General features: G+C 45.2%; 1 pseudogene; it reads left to right on the forward strand.

Annotated features, from left to right (window-relative positions):
* Nucleotides 1–257: 257 nt before the first annotated feature.
* LOC141126376 (uncharacterized) lies at nt 258–4719 on the forward strand (annotated as a pseudogene).
* The last annotated feature ends 9926 nt before the right edge of the window (nt 4720–14645 follow it).

Genomic DNA, 14645 nt, shown 5'->3' on the forward strand with positions numbered 1-14645 from the left:
GTCTGATATTTATCTGCCTTGTGTGAACTACCATTCATTTATGTATGTGTTACATATGTTTATTTCATGTGGTACGCCCCTTGTATTACTGTTATTATTATTCCTTTCCTTGTTTCCCCACCCATCCCAGTTTTTGCCAGGACATTCGCTCTCAGGCTTGAGGGCTCAAATTATTATTTTTTTCTGCAAACTACGAGATGTAGTTTCCTAGGCGGGGGGGATGTAGCACCCTGATGTTTAGGCAGGGTTGCTCCTAAATGTATCCATCCTCAATCTGTATTCACTGGGATTCCACACAGGAAGGTCTCACCATCCCTCATTATTACAAGGTTGGTGGGATGGAGCATCTAGAACATAGATGGAGATGTGTGGATTTTATATATGTGATGTCACAGTAATACAGCTTATATGTTACAGATGATATTTTCTCTCATTTTCTTGATTTAGAGTGGAGATCCAACCGATATAGAATTTGAGCTTAAAGCAGAAGAAGAGATGTATGTGAGGGATGATCAGCAGTCTATGGAGGAGGATGGAATAACGGGGACATTTATAGAGGAGGACACTCCTACAGAGATCAGCACAGGTGGGTCATTAACACTAAATACATTCCTCCACCCATACTGCTCAATGATTGGTCCAGAGTAGGGTGGGGACTGGGTTATATCAGCCTGTAATACCCTGGTCACTTTCCTGAACTGTGTTCCCTGTCCTGTATTTCTCTCGGATAATCTTCCTTCTCTGTGCTGCAGACACAGTTCATGTATCTAGGATGGATTTATGGAGATTCTGGGGGTTCAGCTGGCAGCAAAATGTTGATTTTTTCTATAGGTGTTGCTTGTCTTAGACATCTGGGGTATGTGTCTTACATTCTGTCCCATACCCGGATCTAGCGAGATCTCTGACAGAGGAATTCTCCCGGGGTTACTAGTTCTGTTGTTTGCTGGCAGTGCCGGGTGGAGGGATATGTCTGTATAGCAGAGGTAGGCAACCTTAACGAAGAGGAGATCTACCTGAACAACATGGGAAAAGTCAAAGATCACCAGGCACAGTATTGCCCAGTGTCACCTCCTCAAACCTGATTTAAACCTCTAATTGCCATACTACTGTGTCACAATAGTGTGCATTGCACCGCAATCATGGGTGTAAATCAGGTGGTGAGAAGGCAACATATCACCTCCTCACCACCTGTCAACACACACATGGATCGCTTTTCAGAAGAGCAGCAGTGTACCGCATGCCAATTTTAACCCATTTAAGTAGATAAGGGCACTCTGCATGCGCCCCACAACTTCATGCTTCTGTAAGGTCCAAAGGGTTAAAGCAGGTGGCGAGAAAGCAACAACGCTGCCTGCTTTAACCCCTTCTTTTCTGTATTGCACAAGGTATCAGGGCACTTGCAGAGTGGCCTCATTCACTTGAATGGGTTATGCTTGGTATGTGACACACCTATCAACCATGACACCCACCAACCATCAACCATGACAATGCATATAACTCCTGCTGCAGCTACGACATATGTACACCCCTGGCCACTGCAGTTAAAGGGGATGTGGTTGGGGCAGGGCGGATAAAAACACATTTTTACTATGGGGTTTTACCACCCCTCAAACTACAAATGTAAATGAACCCTTACTGTTCTGAGCCCCTATAAGGCTGCTTTCACACTGATGTGCTGCAGTTTACCTGCACCACAGGTGCAACGCAGTGCATCTGCAACTTTCCTGGGTTAGCTGCACTTTGTCATAGACTTCTGTTATATCCTGCAGGTGTGGGGCACTTTCTGAAAGTGTATCAAATCTCCTGCATTCAGAAAATGCAGCAAACCTGCAGGATATAATAGAAGTCTATGTATAAGTGCAGCAAACCTGCAGGATATAATAGAAGTCTATGGATAAGAGCAGCAAACCCCCAGGAAAGCTGCAGGTACACTGCACTGCACCCCCGGTGTGGGTAAACAGCAGCACATCACTGTGAAAGCAGCCTTATATTAATATGCTCAGTGTATTGCTTCACATTGACCTGAAGATCTCTTCCTTCTGCTGCTGGCACCACTCTGGAGACCATTAGCCTTGATTAGAGGTGGAGTGCAGTTGGTATCACTCCATATGGCACTGGAGGTGGCACTACAGAGGATACATTGGCAGGTCAGCAAGCTCAGACCGAGATCTACCAATCACGTAGTCGTGATCTACAGGTTGCTGACCCCGCTGTATAGTCTCAGACCCGAGACAAGAAGAACTCTCCACATAGTATAGATCTATAACATCTCTCACTTTATTACATAGAAATATCTGTCACACACATCGGTAGACATGCACAGTGTATCTCCTCGGCGCTCTGTCCAGCCGCAATGGGCGTGATGACGTTAGAGTCTTATGCTCCGCCCAACGTGCTGACATCATCACATCAGGGATTGGATCAGTGATCAAGCTCCTGATGACCTCATCTGTGGTGCATGTTTTTGTATATGATTTAAAGGGCCAGTGCTGCATATTTTGGAGGAATTCTGTTATATCTCATATCTGGGTATTATGTGAGCAGCTTCCTGATTACTTATTTCATTTCAGGGTGGAATCAGATTATAGTGGTTTGATTTTATATCTGATGATGTGATTGGAGCACAGACTTTTACATGTTGATAATAATGTGATAACATCCTCCAACTTTGGAACCTTAAACAGAAAGTGATAATGAGGGAGGAGTCAATAACCCAATGATGGTGGTCTTCAGGATCAGTCCAGTCTTCATCTTGGTTGTTCTCCCCCCATCCTCACTCTCTGACCTCTAGTGGGGCTCAGCCCCGCTGTTATTCATGACTAAATCATGAACTAGATCAGGGAGTTCAGGACTTCTTGTGTTGGGAAGATGACAATGAGTGTTAGAGGGGGTGGGGACACTCATCCTATAATCCCCTCATCACTGTCACTCCTATAAAAGACAGTTCTCGTTGTGTCCTCACTCTCTGACTAAGGTCCATGAATAAAGAAATGAACTGGTAGGAGATCAGAGGACCCATTTACTAGTTACCTTGAGGGGGGAATTGTAAGATCCTCAGAGACAAAGCTGCCTGATGTGGGCGGAGTCCTGGTTTAGGGGACCCAATCTGCTCATGTCTAGTAATAATCTTTGTATTTCTATTTTAGTAGATGGATGGGAGATGAGGAAAACCTCAGAGGATTGTCTCACTTTGTCTCCAGACTGTAAAGTAGAAGATGAGGACATCACACAGTATAGTCCAGGAGAAAACCCGACTACCTCAAATGTCCATCCGGCACCACACAGTGTAGATGGACCATCGTATTCCTCTTATCCTGAGGAACCTCAGACTGTGAGGGACGGGGCCGTCCTTCCAACAGAGAAGAGATTTTCCTGTACTGAGTGCGGGAAGTGTTTCCATTATAAATCCAGGCTTAATGAGCATACAAGATGTCATACAGGAGAAAAGCCATATTCCTGTCCTGAGTGCGGGAAATGTTTTTCACATAGGTCTTATCTTTCCAGACATCAGAGATCTCACACAGGGGAGAAGCCGTATTCCTGTTCTGAGTGCGGGAAATGTTTTTCAGACAAGTCCAATCTTTCCACACATCAGAGATCTCACACGGCCGAAAAGCCGTATTCCTGTTCTGAGTGCGGGAAATGTTTTTCAGAGAAATCTTATCTTTCCATACATCAGAGATCTCACACGGGAGAGAAGCCGTATTCCTGTTCTGAGTGCGGGAAATGTTTTTCACAGAAGTCTAATCTTTCCACACATCTGAGATCTCACACGGGAGAGAAGCCGTATTCCTGTTCTGAGTGCGGGAAATGTTTTTCAGACAAGTCTTATTTTTCCACACATCAGAGATCTCACACGGGGGAGAAGCCGTTTCCCTGTTCTGAGTGCGGGAAATATTTTTCACAGAAGTCTGATCTTTCTAGACATCAGAGATCTCACACGGGGGAGAAGCCATATTCCTGTCCTAAATGTGGGAAATGTTTTTCAAGGAAGTACCATCTTTCCACACATCAGAGATCTCACACGGGGGAAAAGCCATATTCCTGTCCTGAGTGCGGGAAATGTTTTTTAGACAAGTCCAATCTTTACACACATCAGAGATCTCACACAGGGGAGAAGCCATATTCCTGTCCTGAGTGCGGGAAATGTTTTTTAGACAAGTCCAATCTTTACACACATCAGAGATCTCACACAGGGGAGAAGCCATATTCCTGTTCTAAGTGCGGGAAATGTTTTTCATACAAGTCCTATCTTTCTAGACATCAGAGATCTCACACGGGGGAAAAGCTGCATTCCTGTCCTGAGTGCGGGAAATGTTTTTCAAGGAAGTACCATCTTTCCTTACATCAGAGATCTCACACGGGGGTAAAAGCCGTATTCCTGTTCTGAGTGCGGGAAATGTTTTTCAGTGAAGTGCAATCTTTCCACACATCAGAGATCTCACACGGGGGAGAAGCCGTATTCCTGTCCTGAGTGTGGGAAATGTTTTTCAGTGAAGTGCAATCTTTCCACACATCAGAGATCTCACACGGGGGAGAAGCCATATTCCTGTCCTGAGTGAGGGAATTGTTCCTCAATGAAGTCCTGTCTTCCTGTACATCAGGGATCCCACACAACCCTCGAGGTGTATTAGTGCCTTGAGTGCGGGAAATGTCTTCTATATGAATGTTGCTGGACATCACAGCTCTCATGTGGGGAAGAAGCACACCCTGATATACCCCTCAGATATACTCCATGGCTGATCTCCATCATATAAGAAGCAGGGGGATATATTTGTGGTGAGTGTGTGAAGGGGGGTGTGAGTCCCTGGATGTCCTTTATTATTGGCCCGTACACAGGGAGGACTTGTCTCACAAATATCCCACTTATATTGTGTTTTATCACTCCATGTCAATGTGCTATGTCTATCTAAACAAGGATGGACAATGTCACTTGTCATTTGTAACACTTTGTATTTTGTAACTGATTGTTCAATAAGAGATCTTCCAATAAAAATAATTAAAATATAAAAATGGAGTCATTGCCTTTCATTGATATGTGATGTAAGCTTTGCAAACACTTAGTGTTCTCATTTTTTTTAATTGTTGAATGAATATGACAAGAATTCACTCAGCTTTGAGGAATGTTGTCCATATTTTGTTTCATACAGTGATTTCCTATGATCCCTCTAGTGACCACAGTGCGGTATTGTTGTATTTTTACTAATGTGAAGCCTTTTACGAAAAAGACTTCATTATGGCCACTAGAGGGAGCTGACCATCATAGGAAATCACTTTGTTAACCACTTCAGCTCTGGAAGGTTTACCCCCTTCATGACCAGGATATTTTTTCAAATTTAGCGCTGTGCTAAATAGTGCTGGAAATTGCGTAGTTATGCAAAACGTTTTAACTTTTTTTATTACATAATATATTATATACAGTATACATATATACCGTATTTATCGGCGTATAACACGCACCCCAAGCTTAGGAGGGAATTTTAAGGAAGAAACTTTTAGGAGGGAAATTTAAGGAAAAAAACTTACATTTAAATGCCCGTCAATGCAGCCTCATCGGTGTCCATCTGCTGCAGCCTTGTCAGTGTCTATCTGTAGCATTGTCCCTCATTGCAGCCTTGTCCCCCATTGCAGCCTTGTCCCCCATTGTCCCCCATTGCAGCCTTGTCCCCCATTGCAGCCTTGTCCCCCATTGCAGCATTGTCCCCCATTGTCCCCCATTGCAGCCTTGTCCCCCATTGCAGCATTGTCCCCCATTGCATCCTTGTCCCCCATTGCAGCCTTGTCCCCCATTGCAGCCTGGTCCCCCATTGCAGCCTTGTCCCCCATTGTCCCCCATTGCAGCCTTGTCCCCCATTGTCCCCATTGCAGCATTGTCCCCCATTGCAGCCTTGTCAGTGTCCATCAGTAGTCTGCAGCCCATTCCAGCCTTGTCCTGTGTCGTTTGCAGTATATCTGGCGTTTAAAAATGGCGCTGCCGTTCTCAGCCGCTCTCGGTGGCTCTATCGTTGGCTTTCGGACATTCTCGGCGGCTTTCGGACGCTTTCGGCAATTCTCGGTGGCTCTCGGCCATTATCGGCGGCTTTCGGATGCACTTGCTTTCGGCAGCACACGCGGGACTGCGAAAGCCGCCGAGAACGGCCGAAAGCCACCGAGAATGGGAAAGCCGCTGAGAATAGCCGAGAGTGGCCGAGAATGGCCGAAAGCTGCCGAGAATGTCCGAAACCCGCTGAGAGCCGCCAAAAGGCTCACAATCGGTGGGGGATCAGCGTATAACATGTACGCACGATTTTCCCCTGATTTTAAGGGGAAAAAAGTGCATGTTATATGCCGATAGATACGGTATATATATATATATATATATATATATATATATATATATATATATATATAATTATTTTTAATATATTTATATAAATAAAAAATGTTAATCATTTTTCTTTTTACTTTCTGCTATAATACATATCGAATAAATTAAAAATCAAATTACTTCATAAATTTTGTCCAAAATGTATTCTGCTACTTGTCTTTGGTAATAAAAAAAATCCCAATAAATGTAAATTAATTGGTTTGTGTGAAAGTTTTATAGCATCTACAAAGTATGGGATATATACTGGAATTTTTTTTTATTATACCGGTAATGGTGGTGATCGGTGACTTATAGTGGGACTGTGATAGTGCGGTTGACGCTGGGTGGGAACTGACTAGCTGACACTGACATCACCAGTGACACTAATACAGAGATCAGTGCTAATACTACACACTGTCACTGTACTAATGACACTTGCTGGGAAGGGGATAACATCTAGGGGCAATGAAAGGGATACCTATGTGCCTAACAATGTGTAATGTGTGTACTGTGTGCTGATTTTACTAGGAGACCCCTAAATGTCAGGAGATGTTTTTTTTTTTAACCACTTCAATCCCGGACACTTATACACCTTCCTGCCCAGACCAATTTTCAGCTTTCAGCGCTCTCACATTTTCAATGACAATTGCGCAGTCGTACAATGCAGTACCCAAACACATTTTTTCCCCACAAATAGAGTTTTCTATTGGTGATATTTGATCACTTCGGTTTTTATTTTTTGCGCTACAAATAAAAAAAGAGTGATAATTTTGAAAAAAAAAAACAGTTTTTCTTAGTTTCTGTTACAAAAGTAAGTTTTCTCCTTGACTGATGGGGTGGCACTTATATGCAACATGTATTGGCGGCACTAATATACAGCACTGATAGGTGGCACTGATAGGTGGCACTGGCAGCACTGATCAGAGGCGCTGGAAGGCATCACTGATGGGCACAGAGTGCCATCCCTAATGAGCAATGATTGCCATCCTTGGTGGGCTCTAGTAGGCTATCTTGGTGGCCATGGGTGGGCATCCCTGGTGGTCCTGGGTGGGCATCTTCAGGGGGCTGCACTGATAATCAATCAGCGCAGACCCCCCTGTTAGGAGAGCAGCCGATTGGCTCTCCTCTACTCACGCCTGTCAGTGCAATACACGGCTTTTCCTGTTTCCACTGTGATTAGATGTGATTGGACACAGCTGATCACGTGGTAAAGAGTCTCCATCAGAGGCTCTTTACCTCGATCGGAGATGCGGTGTGTCAGAATTCGGTGTGTCGCGGCTTATCCTGCTGGATGTCACATGACGCTCAGTCAGGATAATGAAACCACTTCCTGGCTGTCATTTTGCTATATGGTGGGTGGGAAGTGGTTAAAGACGGGAAGTATGGAGCAGCTCAATGAATAGACCTCCTAGCAATGCTATTACCAGGCTGCAGCTAGGGGGAGCTCTAATGTTTAGAGTGTGACCACAGAAGAGTGATCCCATCTAGTTCACCTTACCTCCTTTACTGCCAGAGGTCTTTTTGTATTTTTAAAGCAGAACTCCGGGATTGGCAAAAAAAAAATCCCCCATTAGTATACCCCCTCCCCCCACACACACACAAAACACTAAACAGTTATTACATTTGTGAAATTCTTTACCATTGAAGAGAAAAGTCAAATTGAATTTTCAGGAAGTCAGCTCTGCAGTTCAAAAAATGTATCCTGTATTCTGCCCGGGAGGATCTGTTAGAACAGTGATGACATCATATCCTCTCCCCCCTCTTTACACTGTCATTGAACTACATTTCCCATCATGCTTTGCAAATTGCAGTGAATGTGGGAGGGGACACTAGGCCTGTACATGTAAATGTGAACACGCCCACTTTACCATAAATCACGCCCCTCATTCTGTAGACACACTGCTGAGCACAACACAGACAGTGAGGGGAAATTCTTATAACTGTAAAGCATGTCTGTGATCTCCTCTCCAGACACAGCAACATATTTCCCTTACATGATTTATGTAATCATTACTGAACTGTACACACATCCCATAATGATATATTATACACTCTGTACTCTGCTGTAATTCAGTATTAGAAATATTCCTCCTCCTCATTAGGGATGAGCTTCGAGTTCGAGTCGAACTCATGTTCGACTCGAACATTGGCTGTTCGCAAGTTCGCCGAACAGCGAACAATTTGGGGTGTTCGCGGCAAATTCGAATGCCGCGGAACACCCTTTAAAAGTCTATGGGAGAAATCAAAAGTGCTAATTTTAAAGGCTAATATGCAAGTTATTGTCATAAAAAGTGTTTGGGGACCTGGGTCCTGCCCCAGGGGACATGGATCAATGCAAAAAAAAGTTTTAAAAACGGCCGTTTTTTCAGGAGCAGTGATTTTAATAATGCTTAAAGTCAAACAATAAAAGTGTAATATCCCTTTAAATTTCGTACCTGGGGGGTGTCTATAGTATGCCTGTAAAGGGGCGCATGTTTCCTGTGTTTAGAACAGTCTGACAGCAAAATGACATTTTGAAGGAAAAAACTCATTTAAAACTACCCGCGGCTATTGCATTGCCGACAATACACATAGAAGTTCATTGATAAAAACGGCATGGGAATTCCCCAAAGGGGAACCCGAACCAAAATTTAAAAAAAAAATGACGTGGGAGTCCCCCTAAATTCCATACCAGGCCCTTCAGGTCTGATATGGATATTAAGGGGAACCCCGGCCAAAATTAAAAAAAAAAAATGACGTGGGGTTCCCCCTAAATTCCATACCAGACCCTTCAGGTCTGGTATGGATTTTAAGGGGAACCCCGCGCCAAAAAAAAAAAAAAAAAAACGGCGTGGGGTCCCCCCAAAAATCCATACCAGACCCTTATCCGAGCACGCAACCTGGCAGGCCGCAGGAAAAGAGGGGGGGACGAGAGTGCGGCCCCCCCCTCCTGAACCGTACCAGGCCACATGCCCTCAACATTGGGAGGGTGCTTTGGGGTAGCCCCCCAAAACACCTTGTCCCCATGTTGATGAGGACAAGGGCCTCATCCCCACAACCCTGGCCGGTGGTTGTGGGGGTCTGCGGGCGGGGGGCTTATCGGAATCTGGAAGCCCCCTTTAACAAGGGGACCCCCAGATCCCGCCCCCCCCGTGTGAAATGGTAAGGGGGTACAAAAGTACCCCTACCATTTCACTAAAAAACTGTCAAAAATGTTAAAAATGACAAGAGACAGTTTTTGACAATTCCTTTATTTAAATACTTCTTCTTTCTTCTATCTTCCTTCATCTTCTGGTTCTTCTGGTTCTTCTGGCTCTTCTGGTTCTTCCTCTGGCGTTCTCGTCCAGCATCTCCTCCGCGGCGTCTTCTATCTTCTTTTCCTCGGGCCGCTCCGCACCCATGGTATGGGGGGGAGGCTCCCGCTCTTCTCTTCTTCTTCATCTTCTTCTCTTCTTCTCTTCTTCTCTTCTTTTCTTCTCTTCTTCATTTTCTTCTCCGGGCCGCTCCGCAATCCATGCTGGCATGGTGGGAGGCTCCCGCTGTGTGACGGCGCTCCTCGTCTGACAGTTCTTAAATAACGGGGGGCGGGGCCACCCAGTGACCCCGCCTCCTCTGACGCACGGTGACTTGATGGGACTTCCCTGTGACGTCACGGGGAATGCCACGGGAAAGTCCCGTCATGTCCCGTGCGTCAGAGGGGGCGGGGTCACCGGGTGGCCCCGCCCCCCGTTATTTAAGAACTGTCAGACGAGGAGCGCCGTCACACAGCGGGAGCCTCCCTCCATGCCAGCATGGGTTGCGGAGCGGCCCGGAGAAGAAAATGAAGAAGAGAAGAAGAGAAGATGAGAAGAAAAGAAGAAGAGAAGAAAATGAAGAAGATGAAGAGAAGAGCGGGAGCCTCCCCCCCATGCCATGGGTGCGGAGCGGCCCGAGGAGAAGAAGATAGAAGACGCCGCGGAGGAGATGCTGGACGAGAACGCCGGAGGAAGAACCAGAAGAGCCAGAAGAACCAGAAGAACCAGAAGATGAAGGAAGATAGAAGAAAGAAGAAGTATTTAAATAAAGGAATTGTCAAAAACTGTCTCTTGTCATTTTTAACATTTTTGACAGTTTTTTAGTGAAATGGTAGGGGTACAAAAAGTACCCCCTTACCATTTCACACAGGGGGGGGCCGGGATCTGGGGGTCCCCTTGTTAAAGGGGGCTTCCAGATTCCGATAAGCCCCCCGCCCGCAGACCCCCACAACCACCGGCCAGGGTTGTGGGGATGAGGCCCTTGTCCTCATCAACATGGGGACAAGGTGTTTTGGGGGGCTACCCCAAAGCACCCTCCCAATGTTGAGGGCATGTGGCCTGGTACGGTTCAGGAGGGGGGGGCCGCACTCTCGTCCCCCCTCTTTTCCTGCGGCCTGCCAGGTTGCGTGCTCGGATAAGGGTCTGGTATGGATTTTTGGGGGGACCCCACGCCTTTTTTTTTTTTTTTTTTGGCGCGGGGTTCCCCTTAAAATCCATACCAGACCTGAAGGGTCTGGTATGGAATTTAGGGGGAACCCCACGTCATTTTTTTTTTTTAATTTTGGCCGGGGTTCCCCTTAATATCCATACCAGACCTGAAGGGCCTGGTATGGAATTTAGGGGGACTCCCACGTCATTTTTTTTTTAAATTTTGGTTCGGGGTTCCCCTTTGGGGAATTCCCATGCCGTTTTTATCAATGAACTTCTATGTGTATTGTCGGCAATGCAATAGCCGCGGGTAGTTTTAAATGAGTTTTTTCCTTCAAAATGTCATTTTGCTGTCAGACTGTTCTAAACACAGGAAACATGCGCCCCTTTACAGGCATACTATAGACACCCCCCAGGTACGAAATTTAAAGGGATATTACACTTTTATTGTTTGACTTTAAGCATTATTAAAATCACTGCTCCTGAAAAAACGGCCGTTTTTAAAACTTTTTTTTGTATTGATCCATGTCCCCTGGGGCAGGACCCAGGTCCCCAAACACTTTTTATGACAATAACTTGCATATTAGCCTTTAAAATGAGCACTTTTGATTATTCATGTTCGTGTCCCATAGACTTTAACGGTGTTCGCGTGTTCGAACGAACTTTTTTCCTGTTCGCATGTTCTGGTGCGAACCGAACAGGGGGGTGTTCGGCTCATCCCTACTCCTCATGCAGCTTTGAGATCTTTCTATCAGTAATCAGTGCTTGTATGATGTATAGGAGCACATCCCTATCCGCACCACAGAGAGAGCCGGGACATGCTGCTTTACATCAGTGTGTGATACAAGTAAATGTCACCATGAGAAAAAAAAAGTGCAGCTCTAACTTACTAATCAATAATGGTGGAACCCTCTAATGTATGAAAATCTCAGTAAACTTCAATATTAGCACAACATCGGTCTCTGTGACATGTAACGTCACATATAATACACATCAAGCTGAAAATAAGACATACTGTAAAAAAATTAAACTTTGCAGGGATGGTGGAAACCCCTCCTACAGATATTTGGCCGAGGACGGTGTCAGTAAACCAGTGGATGGTGTCCACTGCTTATCAGTGCAGCCTTATCAGTGCTGCCTTATCTGTGGTCATCAGTGCAGCATATCAGGGCTCAACATTGAAGCTTATCAGTGTCCCTCAGTGCAGCCTCATAAGTGCCCACCAGTGCAGTTTATCAGTGCCCATTAGTGTGGTCTCACCAGTGCAGTTTATCAGTGCGGTCTCCATACGTGCAACTCATTAGTGCCCATCCATGCGGTCTCACCAGTGCAGCTTATCAGTGCTCATCAGTGCAGAGCAGGGATAGTTAGAGATCATCGGGATGACAGAGCGGATCTCGGGCTGACATTTGTTGTTGGTGAAATCACCGCTCCCCGTAAGCCCCGCCTCCCTGTACCGGCACTGTGATAGACAGCGCAGAGCATACTGTTCCAATGCCGGTACAGGGAGGTGTTTTCACCAACAACAACTGTCAGCCCGAGATCCGCTCTGTCATCCCGATGATCTGTGGTAACTCTCCCCGCTCTGCACTGGAGAGAGATGGCGGGCGGGCGGTGGTGATGGGGGAGATGGCGGGCGGTGGTGATGGGGGGGATGGGGGCGGTGCTGGCAGGGAGGAGGAGGAGGGAGCAAAGGAGGAGGACACCACCTTAATAGACGGCACAGACCGGGGAGACCCCCTCCGCCCACTACAGCGAGCCAGGCGGAAATACAAGTCCCTCTCCCCACTTTACAGAACTACAGGTGGGCAGTGACAAGACCACTGGCTGGGAGTACAGGAGGAATAGCAGCCAGCGGTCTTACAAACAGGAAATCACCAGGCAATAACGGTTTATCAGCAAGATCAGCAGGTTATTGCAGAGGAACTACAGAGCTCAGAAGAACATGGATGGCATAGTTGGTAAAGGTAGGAGATCAGCAACAAGAACATGGAAAAATGTTTTTCCCGGAGTTCTGATTTATAAGTGAAAAAATGCAGATTTTGGGCCCAAAAAAGGTTATAAATAAAATAATTAAAAATAATGAAAGCATCCCCGCCCCCTTTGCTCATGTGAACAGCGATCGCACCACACATGTGAGATATCACCACGAACATCAGAGCCGGAGCAATAAATTTCCCTCCAGACCTCCTGTGCAACTCTAAGCTGGTGACCTCTGAAGGCTTTTAATGTGCCTCCTATGGAGATTTTTAGGTACTGCAGTTTGGCGCAGTTCCATGGGCGTGTGCAATTATAAAACCTGACATGTTAGGTATCTATTTACTCAGCTTAACATCATTTATTGTATTTTACCAGAAATGTGGGAATTATTTTGTGTTTGTCTGCACTAAAACTCATTAAAATGTATTTGTTCCAAATAAAATGCGATTGAAAAAAAACTGCTCAAATATCGCGTGACATAAAAATATGCAAAACCCACCATTTTATTCTCTATGGCCTCTTCTTTAAAAATATATAATGTTTGCAGGTTCTAAGCCATTTTCTAGCAAAAAAAATGTAGATGTTTGCATGTATGATAGAAGGGTCAAAAACTTTTTTTTTTAATTTTGGATAAAGTAAGGAAGGATTATAACCCCTGTCAGTTTTTTGTTTTTTTTTTTGTCCTCAGTGTCCTATTGGGGTGATTTCCCTTCACTTCCTGTTCCATCGCCAATACAGGAAGTGAGAGGAAATACCTGCAAAGTGAGGGAATCTCGGCGTGTAACCAGAACTAGTGTCCCCATTGGAAGATTCCCCCTCTATTCCTGTTCTGTTGACAACTCAAAATGTGGAATTTTCAATCACGTTCACTTTCGATCAGCTCTGTAAACAGGAGAAATCGAGAGGAACCTGTATGATCCCTAATGGTGTGTGGTGTGATCTGGCGGGTTTCGTCTTTGAGTCGTTTCACTTAAAGCGAGTTCTTTTTACTTAGATCTATATACTTTAGCTATATACAATTTCTACAATGTAAGGAGTGCCGGATGGGCCTGCAATCTAGTTTCTGAGATCTGGAGTTGGAGAATGAGTTGGGATTAATATCTTAAGGGCCCTAAAATCCTTGACCTTAAAGCCCTTGTATAGGTCTTCTTCTCTTCTCACCACCTTCCCCCTATCATTGTCAAAAATATGTTTTTGCAGAAAATTGATAAATTTATGTTGGTAAAGGATTTACATATTTTTGCAAGAAATCTTACATACAAACATATTTTTGACAATGATAGGGGGAAGGTATATCATACTTCATTTGTGGGTTACCTTCACCTCTTTATCTAATTTTGTTTTGTTTTTTTCTTGCCTTTTAGGCTGCAGTGTTTATGTCCAGAATGCAATCATTGCACAATTCCATATGCACTGCGATGCCGTCTGTTTTCCTATTTAGGGATACAGTATGGGCAAATTATATATTGAATATGCTTTTCATTATTGTAGCTCATTCTTTTCAATACAATGTTTCGGGTCCTTTTTTTAGGGGACCACTGATCCCTCTAAACCAGTATCCACCTGTGGGTCACTCTGCTACTGTTAGCCATTGGTAGGTTAATTCGGCCGTCCCTGCATAAGAGGGCGGAGTTTTCCTTTCTGCCCTCACATGTCATCCACGTTCAGGCGTGTGATGGATAGTATCGGCGCACTGATCCTCGGATCCTCGGATCCTCGCACATTAGGAGGGACGCCCGGACCGGAAGTGATGTCAGGGGTCGCTCTGGACCCTTCACTTCCGGTGGGACCGTGTACAGATAAGATGGCGGTGCCGGCTTCTTGCCTGACACACGCATCTTTACTCTCCAGCGGTGTAATCTCTCTCACACCGCTGCTTCTTTCTGAGCATTTTTATT

This window comes from Aquarana catesbeiana, linkage group LG02 (assembly GCF_042186555.1).
Source record: "Aquarana catesbeiana isolate 2022-GZ linkage group LG02, ASM4218655v1, whole genome shotgun sequence".
Lineage (NCBI taxonomy): Eukaryota > Metazoa > Chordata > Amphibia > Anura > Ranidae > Aquarana > Aquarana catesbeiana.